General features: G+C 39.5%; 1 protein-coding gene across 1 annotated transcript in view; it reads left to right on the top strand.

Annotated features, from left to right (window-relative positions):
* The window catches only part of nlgn2b (neuroligin 2b), a 78,162-nt gene that overhangs the window by 7,330 nt on the left and 51,140 nt on the right, over positions 1-19,692 (top strand). The window lies entirely within an intron of this gene.

The following is a 19,692-nucleotide window of genomic DNA, read 5'->3' as shown; positions in this document are numbered from 1 at the left end:
ACCAAACCATAGTTTTTCCATATTCATCGCATCCCATATCAATAATGTTACCCGGTTCACCTACTTCCACCTCCATAATATCAACCATCTCCGCCGCTCTCTCACTCCTCGCACCACTGCCATCCTGGTCCACGGCCTTGTCACTTCCCGTTTGGATTACTGTAACTCACTTCTGTCTGGTCTCTCTCAAACAACCCTCCATAAACTCCAACTGGTTCAGAACTCAGCCGCTCGTATCCTCTCACGAACCCCCTCAATCCATCACATCACACCCATCCGACAGCAGCTCCACTGGCTCCCCATCACACGTCCCATCAGTTACGAAGTACTTCTCCTTACTTTCAAAGCCATCCACAACCTTGCACCATCGTACCTTTTTAATCTCCTCCACATTTCCACTCCTGTCTGCACCCTCAGATTCCCCTCCATGGAATTCCCTCCTCCCTCCCACATTTCAAATTCCAAAATAAAAACTCACCTGTTCAGAATGGCATACTCCCAATGACCGTACAGCACTGTTCAATTCTATAGTCTTTTATTATTCTATTTTATTTTATTCTATTTTTATGTTTGCATTGTATGTACGGTGACCTTGAGTGTCAAGAAAGGTGGCAACAAATAAAATGTAGTATTATTTACTATTAATGATAAGATCTACACTAATGTATTACATTTGATAGATGTCTCACATTGTACCAACATTAAAATAGTGTAGATAAGTGTAATATGTTTTCTGTTAATGTATACTATTAAGTGTACATTTCATTCATTAAGCAAATGTAATGTTCAGTTTTATTACATATAATTGAACATACAGTTGAAAACTGGATAAAAAAACAACAACTTGCTTTTAATTTAATCAGCTTGGCAGTGTGGCATCTCCAAAAATGTTCTCATTATATGCACTGCAGCCTGACACACATCTTCCCTGTGTACTGGCTTTTTTTGTTGTGTGAAGATGTCAAGTCAGAGAAAGGGGGGGAGGTTAAAATGACCCAGCTTTTACTCAAGTCACAACCAAGGAGGAAGAAAGCAGGAGAATAGCTCTGACCTATTATCCACAAGCATTGTGAACCCGGAGAAACGCCTGTGCAAAAGCCATGGTAACCAACTTGTGTAACATCCTTTGAACAATATCACATAACGGTCGTCCATCACATTAGCCAGAATAAGAGTCATTCTGTCTCATAGAGTCTGGGAAGAAAAAAAAAATCAGGACCAAACCCCATTAAATATCTGGAAATGTAATGTCTTTTATGAGCAGCAGAAGTGCAAGCCCATTAAAACAGGACACATGTTTAAATTAATCACATATGATTCATAAATGACCCATATTTCTTTGGTGGGTTTGCAGACGCTGCGATGAAACATGGCATCTTAGAAAAATACAATTGCTTCTTGTGTTTCACTGGTGTTCATGATTCACCTTGTGCATGACGCAGCACAGGCATTAGGCAGCTGGTGCTATTAGAAAGGTGTGGGCAGTGTTGACATGAGTTAGACACAGGCATTTCAAGTCTTTTTGGTATTAGGACTAAATTATTGATCACATTTTGAAACGAAGCAAAACCACAAATGCTGAATTATTGTTGCTCAAATCGAATTATTTTTTGCTGTCCAATTTAATGTACGTGTATAGGTGTAAGTTCTATTCCTTGCATTGTACATATACTATACATTGTACTTATAAATACACAGTATAACAGTAGATATTGAACTCACCAAGTCGTCTTTCAACTTGAAGGTTGTGGGTTTGATTTCTGGCTCCCCCTAGGCCATATCTTCCATAAACACCACATCCACTTCCACAGATAGTGGAAGATACCTTGTTGGACTCTACCTGTCCACCAAGCCCAACTCCGCTCTCTCACCTTGCTCCTGTGCATCTTTTAAACCCATTCACTTGCTGTTTACACAGCCTCGAGGAACAGCATGGGGTTAAGTGGCCAAAGATTTACATCGCCACAACACAAGGAATACCAGGTGTACACATGCAGCCTCCCTCCATCCCAGAGTCCCTGTCAATTTGCTAACATTATTCCTTTACCACCACATCATCAACTCTGCCTCCTTGGCCCTTTCCTGGTCTCCCAGCACATCAGGTGCTGCTGATGATGAAGCAGCAGTAGATATGTCTGCAATTTTTGAGCACTTTTGGGCATCCATCAGTAACAGCTTCCGTTTTTTTGGGGCCGCATTTTCTCTGCACCTCCCTTGTGCTTTGGTTTACCCATTTTTCTTTTTTATAGGTTTGCTCCAAACTATGAGAAACTCTGAAGATGGAGGGGGAGGGAGGAGGACTACAAGTGAGAGAAATAATTGGGCTGGCCAAGTGTCAGTATTGGAAATGAACGGATGATCCGCCGTCTGTGCCCTATGTGTCAGCCCACCCCCGGCCGGCAGTAATAGATATGATTGGGCCAACCCAGTGTTAGTATAGTAAATTAACCAATGGCCAGCCTTAAGGGGTTGAAAAAATACCCAGAGGTGCATCGGCCCTGGGTAAATAGTATCCAGATTACCAGTCCAGCCCTGGATGTGCTTTATTAAAGTGTGAGTGAATGGGTGTGAATGGGTGAATGGCAAAATTGAATAGTGTAAAGCAGATTTGAGTGGTCATCATGACTAGAAAAGTGCTATATAAATACAGACCATTTACCATTTACATTTTCCGATGGAAAGGTGATAGGCTGCGAATGCTGCGTTATGAAGTTAGCTAATGCTTGTTTCATTGACTTCAGATACAGTGTGGAACGTTTAATGCCTGAGCAAATTTGAGGAGATATGGTGCTCAGGGAAACGTTAATAGCCATGCCCCCATCTACTCCCTGCTGTCTGCTGAGTACTGTTAGTGCTACAGTGTAATCGCTCACTGCACCCCACACACATACACAAGGAAAAACAACATTTGGTGGTTTCCTCTGTGCAGGTGCTTTTACTCGCACCTTTCAGCAGGTGCACACCTTTCATGACCAATATATGTTGTTGTGCTTGTTAATTGCATCTTTGCTCACCAAATGAAGTATTTAATTTAACGTTGACTCACTTTGTTTTAGCATGAAACACATTTAGTTTGTATTAAACAATAATTCATTATATTTTATTTTGATTAGGTAAATTGGTTACTATAAATTGACTGTAGATGTGATTATATGTGGCCCTGTGATGGACTGGTGAACTGTCCAGGGTGTACCCTACCCATTGCCCTATGTCAGCTGAGATTCCCCCGCAACCCTCCTGTGGAGAATAAAGCAGTATAAAATGGAAGGATGGATATATTTTATTTTATTGAAAAAACAAATAGAATACGGGGTATCTCACAGTTCCTCACGTATGGTTCAGACATTGCGAGTGATATAAGATATATTGTTTTTTTTCCATGCTACTGTCAAAATCCTAAGCACTCACTCCTGCTGTGCGTTGCTCACCCTGATAGAGGAGAGTCTGCTCTCTTCTCCTCTGCAGAGATGCAAACGAGAGCACAGCTTTACGACAACGGTATCGACAGTATTGTGTAATCCTGTAGCGTGTATAGGATAAAGCTCACCTAAGTCTATGATTTCTTAACAAAACACTTTCAGGCGCTGATTTTCTCTTTGGACTTAGGTGCAGAAGAGTGAGTGCTTTACAAACTTCATTTTCCAATTGGAAAAGGCTGTCTAACTGTGAGCTAAAGCAGGTGATGTTCTTGAAACATTGTAGACTGACCAGGTGTAGAGTGTATTAGCTGAGCCTTAAGTTAAAGCTGTCGATTGTAACATTTAAATCTAAAAAAAGTGTCTGTTGCATTCAAACCATTGCCACACAATGCTAATTAAGCACATGACTCTCCTCTGTTTGTGTCAGTATAGCTGATTTCGTTTTCGTGTCTGTGACACACTTTATGTCACACTTAGTAGGCGAGGCAGAAGACGCATACCTCCGAGTAATGTGAGTAACAGCGTCATCGAGCAGCACTTTGGCTTAAAACACCAAGAAGAGCCCACAAACATAAGTGGACTCCACTGCTAAAAATAAACCTGGATGTTATGTAGGACATCACGATTGTATCTTTTCACAAACATTTCCGATATTGAGTGTGTACTTACGTTCACGTTTGTTTTATGAAATACCACAATCTGCTTCTAGGGTTGGATTTGCCATAAACATTAAGAAGCACACTTTTGCAAGTGTTGCATGAGTTGCTTGTGATGTACCAAATTAAACAGTATACTGCACTGCACTGTAACTGACCTTTAATTAAACATTTGAGTGACTACTTTATAAGTCCGGTGCCAAACAGGCATTTAATTTCCTCTTTTCTTTCTTTTTATTCAATTGAAACTACTGAACAAACAATTTAAAATTGTTAAATTGTATAACCAGTGTCTCCTGTTTCGGTGCACTGCAGTGTGTTTAATGTAATTACATGTGGTGGCTTTAGTCTGTGGTTTTGACATCATTATTGATGCACATTGCACATGCCGAGTGCTGCAACATATCACAAATTTTGTTTATTTTTAAATGTTCAAATCAGTTGTTCATAACAACCTCAGGCTACAGGGTGAGACATCACATTGTTACTGTATGCTCTGGTTAATTAAATAAAATTAAAAAAAGCTGAGTTCAGACAATTATAAACAAACACAGTTGTTTCAACTATCAACACATTTGTATATTCTCAAAGGGTCAACAACTCCAGTTTGAAGTCTGTAATCCTTAAGTTTTATCAGTAGTGCCCTAGAACTCTCACATACATTTGCAAAATCAATAGTGTGTTGCCAATATACTAAAAAGTGGAAATAAAATAGATTTAGGTACAAATTAAAGCACATTTTACTGGACATTGATATGTTTCCTGTCACCTGTTAAAGGTGTTGTCGTTTGGCCTTTCCAAACTAAACATGTGAGTTATGGAAGTCTATTTACAAACATTAGCTTCTTTTTATGGTTGAAAAGCTCATTGTTTCTGCATAATGAGCCAGTTGCTGCTTTTTGAGTGGTTTCAGAGCTAAACCACACCCCCAGAACACAGACTGTCTTGTGATTGGACAGCTACTGAGAGCATTCCCACTCTCTTGCGATTGGCCAGTTACCGGCACCTGCACGCCCCCTCCTGCCACAACTCTGCTTATAAAAACACTGCTAGCCGTTAGCAGCGACCTTTGGGAAGTGGCTTCATCGCGGCCCCTCGGCGCAGGCCCTCAAAATATCCACAGTCACAAGAAACCTCCACCGCCAAAGCTGCAGCAGGACGTTTCACAAGGGTAATGATTATTTTTTCCCATGTGTATTTTCCCTATGCTGTTAGAATCCTGAACTCTGAGGACACAATGATGGTAGCACTCTCCCCTGCCCCCACCGCGACCTCACAATGTGTAAGCTTCTGCACTTTAGACTGATCATTAGATTTTATGATTACATTTTATCTGCACTACGTTTCCCATTTGTTGTTATTTTTAGATATCTTTATAGCTAGCTGGTGGGAATTTTGTTTGCCTTTTATGAGGAAATGACAAATGAAAATCTTGAATCTACGAAATGTGCATTTTTCAGTAATAAGACAATAAATGTATTAAATGTATAAAAATATTTTCATTTTAAAATATTTACAAAAATATATACAGCAAGAACAGCAATTAACGGTTGTCTCGTTTTCTTCTCAGGTGTTTTTGACAACTAGCTGATCACAGCTTTATCAGCAGGTCCTGGGTCTATTTGAGTAGAAGTGTCATTATACCTCCCTGTGTTGTTCGCCGGATACACCAGGAGTTTTCTCATCCAACTTCCCAAATATTTTGGGTTTCGTCCACGCCGTGACTGAAGTGATACATGGCAGGCGGCCACTTCCGTCTGTGATGACAGACTCTAGGATGGGGATCTTCTGCAACTCTTTCAGCAAAAAAGATTCTGGGTCCTCTGTAACCTCCTCAAACACCAGCCTCATTAGATCAGCCACGTCGTCCTATCACAGCGCATCCAAGATTTTAAAAACACATTATTTTTATATAAATGTTATTTCTCTGCATTTATACAAAGTCAATTTTTTTTTTTTGTCATTGACATCAGCAGCTGAGGAGCGGAAAAATGCTAGCAAACTGTGCTAGCATTTATTGTTTATCAACCATTCCAAAGCAGAGTTAGAATTAACCTAACATAAATATTCATTGTGGTGTCATTCAATTTACCACCAGATTCAAAATACTATCTGTGATGGTATTTTGAATGATTTGTCTATTTAAAATGTATTTTAAAAGTTAAAAACCGAACTGCCCTTTTGCCTATACGTCACGCTTAAGCTAACTTACATGCTGTGGCCGCTTCAATTACACTAAAGCGTAAACTGTATGTATTTACTAGTATGACTGATGACCTGAAGTGAACCCCAAGTGTGAGACAATACAGCAGGCTCATGTTTCACACTATGAGGCTGAACTCTTAGGCGGCAGCTTTCCCCCCACAATAGATGACACATGAGCCGTGTGTATCTGCAGGACCAGCTGCATGACATGATTGTGTTTATCCATTATTATGACAGTTTGTGGTCAAAGTGAGAGCACCTATTATCTACCTTAAATAGGCCTGTCACAGTTGTGACATAAATGTCTGTTGCTGTAATCGCAATTATGTCGTGTGTTATTGTGTTAATTGTTTTCATTAAATTTCAAGGAAACAGCTGAATGAAACGGAAATGTCATGTTTTCACCACTGTTACCACTTCGTTTCCTCACCAACTATTGTTCTACTTGCACTGACGTCATCTTGTTGTGCTGTGGTTTAATAGAACATTTAACCAGAAGCGTGATTGTATAAGGTACTGACGTAGTCGGCGCTGTCTGCATTGCACACCCCCTGTGCTAGGAATCAGCAGATGCTATCATATTACTAATAAATAATATTAGCCATATTGTCGCTGGGAGCTAGCATTTGTGTCTCTTGCTGGTTCTGGACTATGTGTCAATACATACAGTGACAGGGAATCTCCTGCCGATTTTGACATAAAGAGCTCTCTGGTTTATTTTCAGAGATAAGAAAAAAAATATGCATGTGTTTCAGGAGAGTAAAAACATTCTGCTCTCACAGCTTCTCTGAAAAACATTTAATTATTGATGTGGTTGGATGCTCAGAACATGGCTGGGCTACAGTTATTACACCAGCAGCGGGAGCCGGGCTTTAGAATGACACTCACTGAACAAACAAGAGCATACCGATCATAAAGATACCAAATTATGTAAAGGACAACCTGAGTCACATCGACAGAGGACTGACTAAATGGTGTTATCAATTCAAAATAACTCCAAGCATCTGCAGACCCAATACTTTTCACTTCTCCTCACAATTGTGTTCACCCCAGTGGAGCTCATTTAGTGGAGCTCTCTCATGCATGAGATCTTCTATACTGGACAATTAAAACCAGAAAACTGGCTTTCTTGTTATAAATTCTGTTTTTAGAGTTTTCCCTAAAATAAGTCCGGCTGGTACCCATCAGAAGAAATATCACTATTTCAGACAAACATCCACATGACTTTACATTTTTATAGAATTGAATAGAATAGCCTTTATTGTCATTGTATTGTGTACAACGACATTGGAGTTGGATTTATGAAGAATTACATTCATGGCCACATGGTTAGGATAGTGGTCAGTACCTGGGTTTGTGACCTGGTCGGTGCTAGGGCCTGGAGCGTGTGTGTGTGTTTCAGACCAAAAACATGCAGATTTGTGGATTAGGTAAAATGAACACTCTAAATTGACTGTAGGTGTGAGAGTGGATGCCTGTTTGTCTCTGTGTGACCCTGTGATGGACGAGCAAATTGTCCAGGGTGTACCCCGGGTGCACTCCCGATATATCGGCCAAAAGTTCAACATAGTGCATCCCAAAGAGGGAGGGATAGGGCTGCATGCCTCTAAGTCCTCCAACATTATTAGCAGTTTGATTGTGAAAAATAATTATGATTAAATATTTCAGAGAAATGTATTCAATCTTGTCTTTTTTTTTTTACCAAATCAAGGCACCACTCTGAAAACAGAGAAAAGACAATCAATTGATTTCAAATTGGAGATATTTTCAATATCAATTTATAATTGACTGTACTATTTGGCAGATCGTCTTGACCATGTCTATGTGTCTGAAGGCATTGGGTTGCTCTCTGCTGATTTCATAATTGGATCAATAAGGAGTTTAACAGGTGTACCTAATAAAGTGATTGGTAGATGTCCATGCGGTTGCTGCAAATACCATCAAAGCATTACTTTTGTAAAAGCCTGCGCTTCATTCATTTTTTTCCCTCCCTCTCAGCTGGCACTTTATTGTTCAGTGGATTGTACATCAATCATTTAATGGTTTTAGTGCAGGGGCGGAAAGCTTTCTGAGCTTGTTAGCTTTGTCACTAACTCGGCAACAAGTTCACATGGACCTATTTGTGCTCACAGCTTAAACAGTACCTTCGTTGTCGAGGTCCTGTTAACACTAATGCTCCATCACGGGAGGTTTAAGGAAAACAAAACCTCTGTGACACAGCTGACAGGTTATGATTGCATCCTCCATTTTGGATTCTATTTTTATTTTTTTTTTTGCTTCTTCTCTTTCCTCAAAAGTCAACGCTGGCAGATCGGCTTCCTGTCACTCGACACGTAAGTGAGCATCAGAGGTGATTGCTCTAAGACAGCAAGGCAGAGCGTTTTCTACAAAAGAACGTGAGGCAGAATTTATGTATAAGTAACTGGGCCAAGTCTTTACCCTTTCATCCTATTTTCTCTCACTGCACATGCACTTAAACCATACATCTGCAAGAGCTTTGGGATCGTATTTGTCTGATTTCATGTACAAAAATCACCAGGCGTAGAAATCTGTGTGTCTCTTGGTACCACACTGTTTGATTAGATTACAATTGAGTGGGCTACAGTGCGAATGTAAAAGGATTTTTAATGCATCAGATTTTTTTTTTGAAAGCACAGTGCTTATAGCGATCCACAATTTAACAATCAGATGTATTCACTTCCATTTTCTTTTATAATACAATACGTGTGTGTGTGTGTGTGTGTGTGTCTGTGTGTGTATAGGATAAATACATGAGTAGAAGAATACTGAGAACAACAGAATTATTAGTTGATAACTGTGTGGCTCTGCCTCTGTCTACTGAATTTGATGGAAACTTTTCATGAAGTTAAACCATATTTACCGTTTCGCTTTCTACATCTGTAGAGACATGTTGACACAACATTAGATTACAGACTGAGACAGGCCTACCTGTGATTACAGAGCCACACTGTGCTGCTCAAACAGTGACTTTAACCTCTGAGACTATTCCATGGCGTCAGCATTAGCAGGCTGAGGCAATTTCTGTCAATACAAGTGGCTATGATGCTTTTCTATCTGACAATACCCCTATAAATCACTGGGTACCTGGTAGAAATCTATATCTTTGTGTTGCATTGCACGTCACTGGCCTTCTTTGCCCACTGTGGTGCACTATCCAGCCTGCAGCTCTTCGTCCTATCATAATATTTTTGTATCAACGTGTTGTGCATCATCATCCATGTGTGCCTTTTTCCAGCCAAGTATTCCTTTGCTCTCACGTGATCTTATATAAGAATGGAGCAGGTGTGGCTGACATGTGTCTCTCATGGATGACTGGTAAGAAATTGGCCTAATTGGAACACTACGAGACCACAATGTAAGAGTATGATCTATTTATGTGAAGGGTGGTGTGAAAAGTCCCCAAACAATCAACAATGTGGAAGGCAAGGTCAAAACACAGCTCACCTGTTTCTGTCTTGATTATATGATGTGGACAATACGAGGGTAAAGGTGTGTTTTACTTTATTTTTCACAATTTTGGTTGAATGCAGTCTCTATACAAGAGCTTTAGAAGTTTTTAGAGCTGGAATAAACAAGATAACAAGACAAATATGTGGTGACTGAGCTGTGTTAATATGCTGGATTTACTGTATGTCTCCATCAGTATACAGGGAGTGAGTTAATATCAACTGCTCCTAAATTCAATATTGATGATTAATTGAGTGAGAATAGCTTCATTAAGTAATGCACTTCTGGCAAGAGACGCAATCAACAAAATATTTGCTTTTACATTTTGAGTCCAAGACAGTTTATATGCTGTATTAAGTGTAGTGTAACTTTAGTTCTGTAAGCCTGTATTTTCAGTTTTAAGTATTTGACCTGACAGGCATTTTAAAAGGTGAGCTAATAAATACATTTGTGCAGAACCATCATACAATTATATTAATAAAGGAAGAAGATTGTTGGCCTTTAGTGAAAAAAAAAAAAACTTAAAGGAAGAGCAGTTCTCGCTATGTGCAACACTGTAGGAAAAGTTTGGGAATAATAGTTGATTTAATGAAACTCTAGCATATTTAACATGGACATGAAGCGGCTGATGTGAGGCTAAAGTCAGCTTTTGCTTGTGTCCATGTTCTGGGTTGTCCAGCCGGCGTGTCTCAGACTAGTTCCTGTCCTGACCACGGTAATGTCGGCACACCATATGCCACTATACCTCACACAACCGCATTTCAAACTCCCTAAACAATCACTTTAAAGTGCTCTTATCTCATTATAGACATATCCACAAAAGAAGAACAGTGCAGCAGGACATTGATCCTGAGCATAAAGAAAATGCAGCCAAGGAGGTTTTTTTTGTTTGTTTTTTGCCAGACTTTAATCTAAGTGAGCACTTAGAGAAGCCCATGCAGGCGGAAGATGAACGCTCCTGCAACGAGCAAGATGCGAAGGTGACTATATTGCTGTTTTTGAAATATCAAAGAATAATGTTTTGCTTTCATGCATCTTTCAACAGCAGGAATATTTGTATTCACTGTCATTCCGTGACTGTCAACATGCTATGCTGTGTAAATACATCATTTCATTAGATTGTTATCTCAGGATGCCAGCCTATTTTCACAAACTGTCACTATTGTGGAGCTTTGAGGATTAGAGGATGAGATGGAACTTGACATTCAGCAAACCACTGGTCCATGCATGGCACCCCTCTTTTCCTCACCTGCCTCATTTTTAACCATGACAGGTTTTTTCCAGCTTGTTTCTTGCCTTTGTTCCCCACTCACGAGCACCCTAGTTAAGCCTCTTCTCCTCCATTACCTTGACCTCACACTCTTTCCTGAGCTTTTCGAGTGTGTACATCCCCATCCTGAAGAAAGAGCACCCACCAAAAAGGAAAAAGAAAAGAAAAAAAAGACACGTGCAACAAACTAGATATAGTGTAAACTTAACATAGGATAAATTCTGAATATCCATTTTCTCCCACTTTATCCTCCACTTGAGAGTTTTGTGTGTGTATATATGTATACATGTATTGGACTAAATGATAATTTTATAAAACTGTGCTAAACTAGTTAAAATTGTACTTACAAGATAGCGACTACTTTGCCTCAGTTGGTAATTATGTGTCTGAACGAAGATGAAGTGCTGCCTCTAGCTCAGATTTTAAAATATTACAACATCTCACACCTATGCAGATGACACAGAACTTTATATTTCAGTGTCATCACATGACGACAGTCCTTTTCTTTCACCGAGTAAGTGTATTCATCAAATCCAAATCCGACAAGGTACTTCTAACTCTGCCTATTACCTAAAGAACATTGCAAAGATCAATGGTTTTCTGTCCAAAACAAGACACGGAAAAACGTGTTCACGCTTTCATTGTCAGCAGACGAGATTATTGTAATAGTGTCTTTACAGGTTTTAACAATAAATCAATCAGGCAGCTGCAGCTGGTCCAGAATGCTGCTGCCAGAGTCCTGACTAATACCAGGAAACTGGACCACACACTGGCTTCCCGTGAGTCAATGGATGGATTTCAGTCGTACTCTTAGTCTTCAAAGTACTGAATGGTCTTGGACCAAATATATACATCCTAGACTTATTAGTTCCCTGTGAAGCATCCAGAGCCCTAAGATCACCAGCGACAGGTTTGCTGTGCGTTCACAGAAGTCAAATTCTCAAATAATCATCTTAGTTGACAGTTCATTCTTATCTTTTCAGTGCTGTTTTAGTGGCAAATCATACTTTTTATCTCTTGTGATTTTAACGTCTATTTTAATTTTAATGTTGATGAGAATGTCTTGGTCTCATTATGATTCATGTCATTTTAATGTCTTGCTTGTAAAGCACTTTGAGTTGCCCCGTGTATGCAGCTGATTGTGTTAAATACTTAAAATGTTTTTTGATTAAAAAAATTGATTTTTTTTTTCTGCCCTAAATTTGACTTTAGGGCTATTATGTGTACATTAGTGCAATATCATGCCTAAATTTACTATTTACACATCACACTGGATCTATAAAGGCACAAACCTTTAGTCACAGGTATCTGGAAGTGAAAAATATTGCATTTGACATTACGTTTAGGTTGTAATCGTAGTGTGAAATTTCAACAAATTCATCCTGTGGGCCGGATTGGACCCTCTGGCGGGCCCCCGTATGTTTGACACCCCTGGTTTAGAGCCTTGTTAATAGTGGGCGAGTGAGGGCGTATACAGGCCACTTACTTAACCGTAAAGTCCTACGTGTTAATTTGGTATATTATAGTGTAATGTAATATAATGTTAGTGATGCAAAAATGTTTACTTGAGCTTTTATAACATTACTCATTCTTTTATGACATTATTACCCCATATGTTCTCCTAGTAACGGAAGGAAGTTTCTGCTTTGATGGATGTGACTGTCACAGCCAGTAATGAATTAGTCAGATTTACATGTTGCCAGCCAAATGTTCAGAACACTTCCCCCATCGAAAAACATGAGCCACACAGTTGACAGTACATCACTTACGAGACAAATGTGATTCAGTGGAAAAACCCCTGACCTGGACTGCTGTCAACCAGATGCACCGGTGTATCTCCTCCTGATGAGGCCCGATGCGTGATGCAAACGTGCGTACCGTGTGACTCCAGTGTGGTGTCATCACTTTTAAAGGAGGCTGAATCGACGTCTGGCCCATCGTTTCAGAATTGTGAGTTTCCTGTCAGTCTGAGCTCCTCACACTCTTCTGACTCTCCATCAACCCTGAGTCAAGAATAAAGCTGATTGCAAGGGGGTATAGTACGTGCCTGCCTGCGGATTGAAGCTTTAATTCAGTGTTATCCTATAAATCTCCTTTTTAATTGCTCCCCTCGAGACATACTTTAATGTATTGTCTTCAGCTTTGCAGCCTCCTTCTGTTTTCCCCCTCTTTCATAACTTGACATAGATTATCATCAGCTTCATTATTACTATTATTATTTGGAGTTTTATATTTAAAAGTACATAGCTGAGACTGGGCATTCATGGTAATATGGCTAAGCTGCCATGTCTATTTAACTTAGTGGGCCATTCTGTTCTTAAATTAGGTTCACGCTTGAGGCAACGCAGCTGTCAGACTGCTCCCTCAGACTGTGCGCGTTGTCCACTGACACCTAGGAGCGTGCTAGCACTGCTAGCTTTTTACTTAGATCATCGGTAATTAGCGTGTCACCAGATTGCGGGCACTGTACTCTTCCTCATTATGATGCATTCCCCCACTTACAGTTACCAAACACACCAAGGCTGAGTCTCCACTGAATACACGTGCGCCGTGCGACAGCTGCGGCGCTGATCTCTTCTTGGTCACACAGGAAGTGTGTCACTGCACACCTGCTGTGGTGCTGTCGCTGTGTTTCGCACTTGGCTGCGTGTAAGAATGACAACTCTCGTGGTCTGAAAAGTGAAGTCCAGGAAGAGGGCTGAACAATTCATTTAAATTCGATCAAAATTGCAATACGGCCTTCAGCGTTTTTCAAATTAAATATTGTCCTAACCTACACATCATATTCTATAGAAAACAAATATCACACAGAAACCATTTAAAATACTCTGTTTTTCAATCAAAATTTACCATTCCATCACAAATCATATCGCAATTTCATTCAAAATAATCACAATTACGCATTTATTCCAAATCATTTAGCCCTACCCCAGAAGTCAGATGTAAGTAGCAGATATCCACCAGGGGGCGACTCCGCTGGTTGCAAAAAGAACTCCGTTTGTGGGAAAAATGGACCTACCGTACTTCTCACTTGATTTCTAAACACCAGATGGCAAAATTTATTTTATATGTGTGTAATCACCTGATTGTACAAATGATCATGTTCAATGTCACCAGAATTAGCGATATATATTTAGACCAGGAGCCCTGTCAGCTGTCACTATTTTGGACCACAATGTGACGAATATTCACCTCATTATATTCTACACATTATACCTGTAATGGTCTCAATATCTACTTCAATGTCTCCTTCAATGGGGCATAATGTCAAAAAGAATTGTTGAAAAATATAAGAATAATAAGAATAATGAATTCAGTTGATCAAAACTAAAATTTATATGAAGTTATATGAAAATGTGTTGATGTATTACTTGTTGGCACAGGGCAACCGAACAAGAATTCCCATGATCCCATGATTACCAACGGTAGCTACAAATTCTGCACCTTAATGAAAAGTTCCACGATGCAGATCCACCCACATATGAACCCAGCCTCAGAAAAAGAGACACATTTATAATTAACAGCCCCCCCCAGAGGCAGCATTGTCCACATCACACTTAAAATGGCTCTAGCACATGGATGTATTATAAGAACTGGATAGAGCAGCGCCCCCTCTGCATTGAAGACAGTTTTTTTCCAGTGGCCACTCGGGACACCTCGAGGCACAGACACAGGCAGATCTTTATATTCCATGTTTTTAATTCATGGAGTTTCATATTTGAAAAACATTCCTGAAGGCCATAAAATGTCCAGAAAAATCCTATTTCCCAGAGTGACGTATTGGGAATGGCGCCACTGTCTGGATATGAAAACTTTATAGGAAATGTGAATAATTTAAGATGATGGGGTGTTTTTATGACAAAGCAGGTATTAGTTATTTATTCGGCAACCATTAGCATTTATTTTCAAACTTTTCTTTCGATGTATTAACTAGCTGCTGTGTCTTATTATATTATTATATCTGTTAATAAAGTCCCGGATAAATATGATAAACACATGAATTAGAGTTGAAGATAAACATGTTGGGAGAACATTTTACCATGTTATTGTTCCTAATAATATGATCACGAGTCAACAGTAATATATAACAATAATAATAACAAACATGATGAAAATAGTAATAATTGTGAGCTTTATTTGTAAACTTCACAATTAATATGCACTGGAATTGTTTTTGTAAAATTATTTAATTAATTTTAATTTAATTATTTGTCTTTATTTTCCAGGACAATAATATATAAAACCCCTGAGTTATGTGAATACATTTGTGGACAATAAAATTGTGTTAACCTGTTACGTGAATCAAAACATTTCATATGAAATGCTCTAATGTCACAGTAAACGCCGACAGTTCCTCCTTCACAGCAGCTGTTACTGTGTTACTCCCATCATGCCTTTGGCTGTTCATGGACTACAGAACGCAGACGGCTCCTGCACGTAGCCGAGAGGCATTAAGGGAGAAACACTACTGTGCATGCTCTATGGGCTGCACAACCCGGAAATAAACTGGGAAGTCAGAAACTTCATATGCATAGGGTGAGCACAGGGTGAGCAGCTTCATAGGAATGAACGGAGCCAAAGGGGTGGTGCTCTATCCAGTTCTTATAATCCATCCATAGTCTGGTCACTGGCTGTCAACGTATCCTGTTCTCTGTGTGTGTGTGTGTGTGTGTGTGTGTCAGTGTAAGATAAAGGGTTTTTCCATGTGCTGTACAGGTGTTAAGCTGTGAGAACAGTGGTGACCAACAGCAACATATTGATTTTCTGGTCCAACATCTCCTCTCTGCTCCTGGTAACCTCCTGCTTTATGATCCCTTCTGCTGCCTATAAGAAACACGTGCCCATGCATCAGTAAGGCCCCTTTGATTGACTCCTACTTAAACACGTGGTTTCTTTTTTTAAATCCGTAATCCCTACGTTTATTTAGTTAATTACTGGGGTGCATTCATGGAGCGGTGCAGTCCAGAAATACACGGTAATGACACTTAATTTGTTTTGACCTTTGTTTTAATTGAGCGTGGCCTCCACTGCTCAGCCAGCATCTGTCCAGCAGAGATGAGGTGATTGCAGTCATTTCTGGGGTTAACCACAATTATATTAAGTGGGAAGTGTCACTTCATTGTGGATGTTACCACATTTTTCTGGCTGCGGGCTGATGAGGATGGGAACACCGTGGCAGATGGAGCAGTTGTGTTAACTGATTCAGATGATCCTGGTGTCTGGAGATCTTGTGGGGAATAGAATACGTTGTGGCAGGATGCTCACAGTCTTCCCCAGCAGTAATAAAGAAATGGTGCATCATAACTGTGCAATCATGACATTAATACAATGATCACCTGAAATTTGTATTTTCTAAAGAGGATTAACACTTGTTTCGGCATTTCTGTCCAAAAGTGATTCTCCCTCTCCATCTCTTCTGAAAAAAAGAATAATAAACTATTTCAGCCTTATTTAGCTCTCTTCATTGTGCTTTTGCCATGGTTAATTAGAGTGCTAGGCAAGGGCAAAAACATAGCTGTAAATATAGTTTAAATTTACCAAAGGGTAACTCAACCCCTTCTTCTGTGGCTAACTCCGCCCAATGCATGATTCTTAGAAATGCCATGAAGTGGGCTGAGTGAGGAGAGGAGGAGTTAGAGAGAGTGGGGAGCAGTGCAGGGGGGTGCGGTCTGGTTGTGAAATTTGACTCCGAGCCTTGCTCCATGATAAATGGTCTGTATTTATGTAGCACTTTTCTAGCCTTGATGACCCCTTCACACTACAGTTTTTGCCATTCACACTTTCATACAGCTCATACATGGACCACTGAAAGAAAGTGAAAAAGCAAGTTCAAGTTTCCTTCGACATTCTAAGAAATAGACTAGTGAAATATAAGAATGCCGTTAAAACACAGTTTTTTATCTGACCTTTTATTCACAAACCTTAGATTCTTCTTAATACTCTGAACTCTCTTTTAAACCTTCATGTTTCCACTTGTATTATGCCCTCACCTTCACTCTCTAAGACATTTCTTGGCTTTTTGTTAATGGTCTTCAGTTTCCACCTTTCCTTTCGTCTCAGATGCTGATACTTCTGCATAGGGAAATACACTTTACTTATTTACTTACCATTAGTGTGAGATGAACTTGGTATATACTGTATATATACATATATAATAGCTTAAAGGAATTCCCATTAATGAGATGTGTATGTATGACATCTCATTAATGGGATGTTATTGTGATTCCCATGTTCGTCCCTCTTGCTCAACATTCTCATCAGCAACAGCTTTAATATCCACGTGCACTGTGATTTTTCCATCTCCTCTGCTTGTGAAAATATAGTACAACATAAATACATATCATGTCAGAAGACTCAACAGTGATCCTAATAATTGTAATAGGGTTTAAAGCTAGACTGACATAAGTTCTGCCAGATCTCTGTCTATTACTGGCTGCAGCCCATTCATGGGGGCTTCAGTTTTCTTTATGTGACGCGTCACATAGTTAAAGGCATGTTTTTCAGGACTAATCAGGTTTATTTAAACATCATGTTTTTGATGGATTGAGTGTGTAATTTAGTTTTTCGTTTTTGTTGTTTGGTTTTTTTTGCCAGTCAATTGGGTCTTTGAATGGTTGATTGGTTATTAATCGTCAAGAAAAAAATCACACCAAGCCTTCAGTAAAAGTGTATTTAAATTATCCAATTATTTGACTAACATGATTCATTCTTCAAACTCTATCCCAACACTCTAGAAAAAGGAAAATCACAGGTAGCATGTGTCAATTTAGTGATTAGGTAGTCACAAATTGGGATAAGTACATATTTATCACATGGGAAATGTTTGGAATATGTTGAGTTTCTTTGCACTGTTAGTCTGAATACGATGAGTGATGTATCTTGAGAGACGGTGCCGTCTTTCCCATGGTTTAATGTGTCTATTCGTTTTCTAGTTGCCAGGAAATACAGCATGCAGCTAAAGAGCTTAGTTTTATTTTAGTGCTGTGAGGTCCCCTGTTCTCAATTCTGTGACATTTGGTAGCAGACAACCAAGTTCAGTCTCAGCACCACTCTGTTTCTGGCTGCTTGTCATCCGCAGATGTTGACTAGCAGGGGAAAGCAGCTTGACGGCTGAAGAATTACTTGCAGTTATAACACTCAAAGGGGAAACAAAGCAATTTAAAATCCCAAGACAAGCATTTTCCTCAAACCACTCTGACCATTCCATTTAAACATATTCACAAAAGTGTCCACTGGCAGTGAGGCATTACTTTCTCCAACATTTCCATTTGACAGGGCTACCAATTATATAAAACAAGACAGAAAATTGCTTACACCAACCTGGAGATTTGTGTTTCAGTTTATCCCATTGTATGCATGAAGCTGCGCGATCATTGCCATTTCAGCTCACAGATGGTTGACACGAACTCATGTTCAGGAAGTTAGAGTACTACCATTTGCCAGTCACATGTGAGGGGTTTCTGTAAAATCTATACAATATCGGATGCCTCTATAGATAGGAAACTTGTCTATGAACATTGCCCAGGCATATGGAAGAGGCATACAGAGAACATTGTGACAGGCCATTTACACTTCAATTTTTGCAATGTTGCCCCCAGTCATTTAAGTGATAGTTCAGGGTTTGTTTGTTTTTTTGTATGAGGTACAGAGTGAGTGCTGACTGTGCCGTGCTGGGAATAAGCATCATCTGATGCTTTCTCTCAATAAAAAGAGGTTTTAGCCACTAAACCAAAGGATCTCCGAATAAAATCTATGCCTGCTCAAGTTTACTATGTCTTAACAGTATGTTTACAGCCGTATTTTGCCATTAGACACTGTTTTCTGACTTGAAACTAACATTTATAAAACACTCCTACACCAAAGTCCATAGAGAAAAGGGTTGTTTTAGCTCACAGGGACACAGGAGCTGACGGTCTACTGCTACATCTTTTGGTCAGCTTGTGTCACATATACAGTAGGTGATTCTGGATGAAGGAAATGAAACACTGAAATGACAAAATGACACATTTGAACTTACTGGTGAAGGCGGCAGTGGCTGAACAACTCCTGTGCTCCATGATGTAAAATGATGTTCTCTATGGAGTTTGGTGCAGGGAGTGAAAAATGCAACACCAACCTCAGGTTGTTTAACAATGAGATCAAGTGGCAAACACAACCATAGGGTAACACTTTAGATTAGGGAACACATATTCACTACTAACTAGGTGCTCACTAACATGCATCAATAGCACACTAGCCCTTTATTAGTCATTATTAAGCACGTAGTAACACCTTCTTATACACAACATTATTCTGTCTCTATTATGACATGAATTAAGATTTTTCCTGATTAAGGTGTTTACGTGCTTAATAATTACTAATAAAGGTCTGCTATGCTACTTATAGGCATGTTAGTAAGCACCAAGTTAATATGTTAAGTAATGCTAAGTTAATGTTGAGTATGTGTTCCCTAATCTAAAGTGTTACCAACCATAGATATTAACATCGCATGTGCAATCTAAGTCCATATATTATATACATATTAAACAACCGCACCGGCCCTCTTATGATTGATCCCTGAAAGTTTTTGCTTCAGTCTGACATTCCTCTCCGCTCTGGACGTCTTGTAGTGATACCTGTCAATCAAATTCTAGGTTTGCGCAGATATTAACATTGACGCCATACATAGACATTA

The sequence above is a fragment of the Solea senegalensis genome, linkage group LG13 (assembly GCF_019176455.1).
Source record: "Solea senegalensis isolate Sse05_10M linkage group LG13, IFAPA_SoseM_1, whole genome shotgun sequence".
Classification (NCBI taxonomy): domain Eukaryota; kingdom Metazoa; phylum Chordata; class Actinopteri; order Pleuronectiformes; family Soleidae; genus Solea; species Solea senegalensis.
Note: the sequence above shows the minus strand (reverse complement) of the source record. Positions and strands in the feature narration are given on the sequence as shown.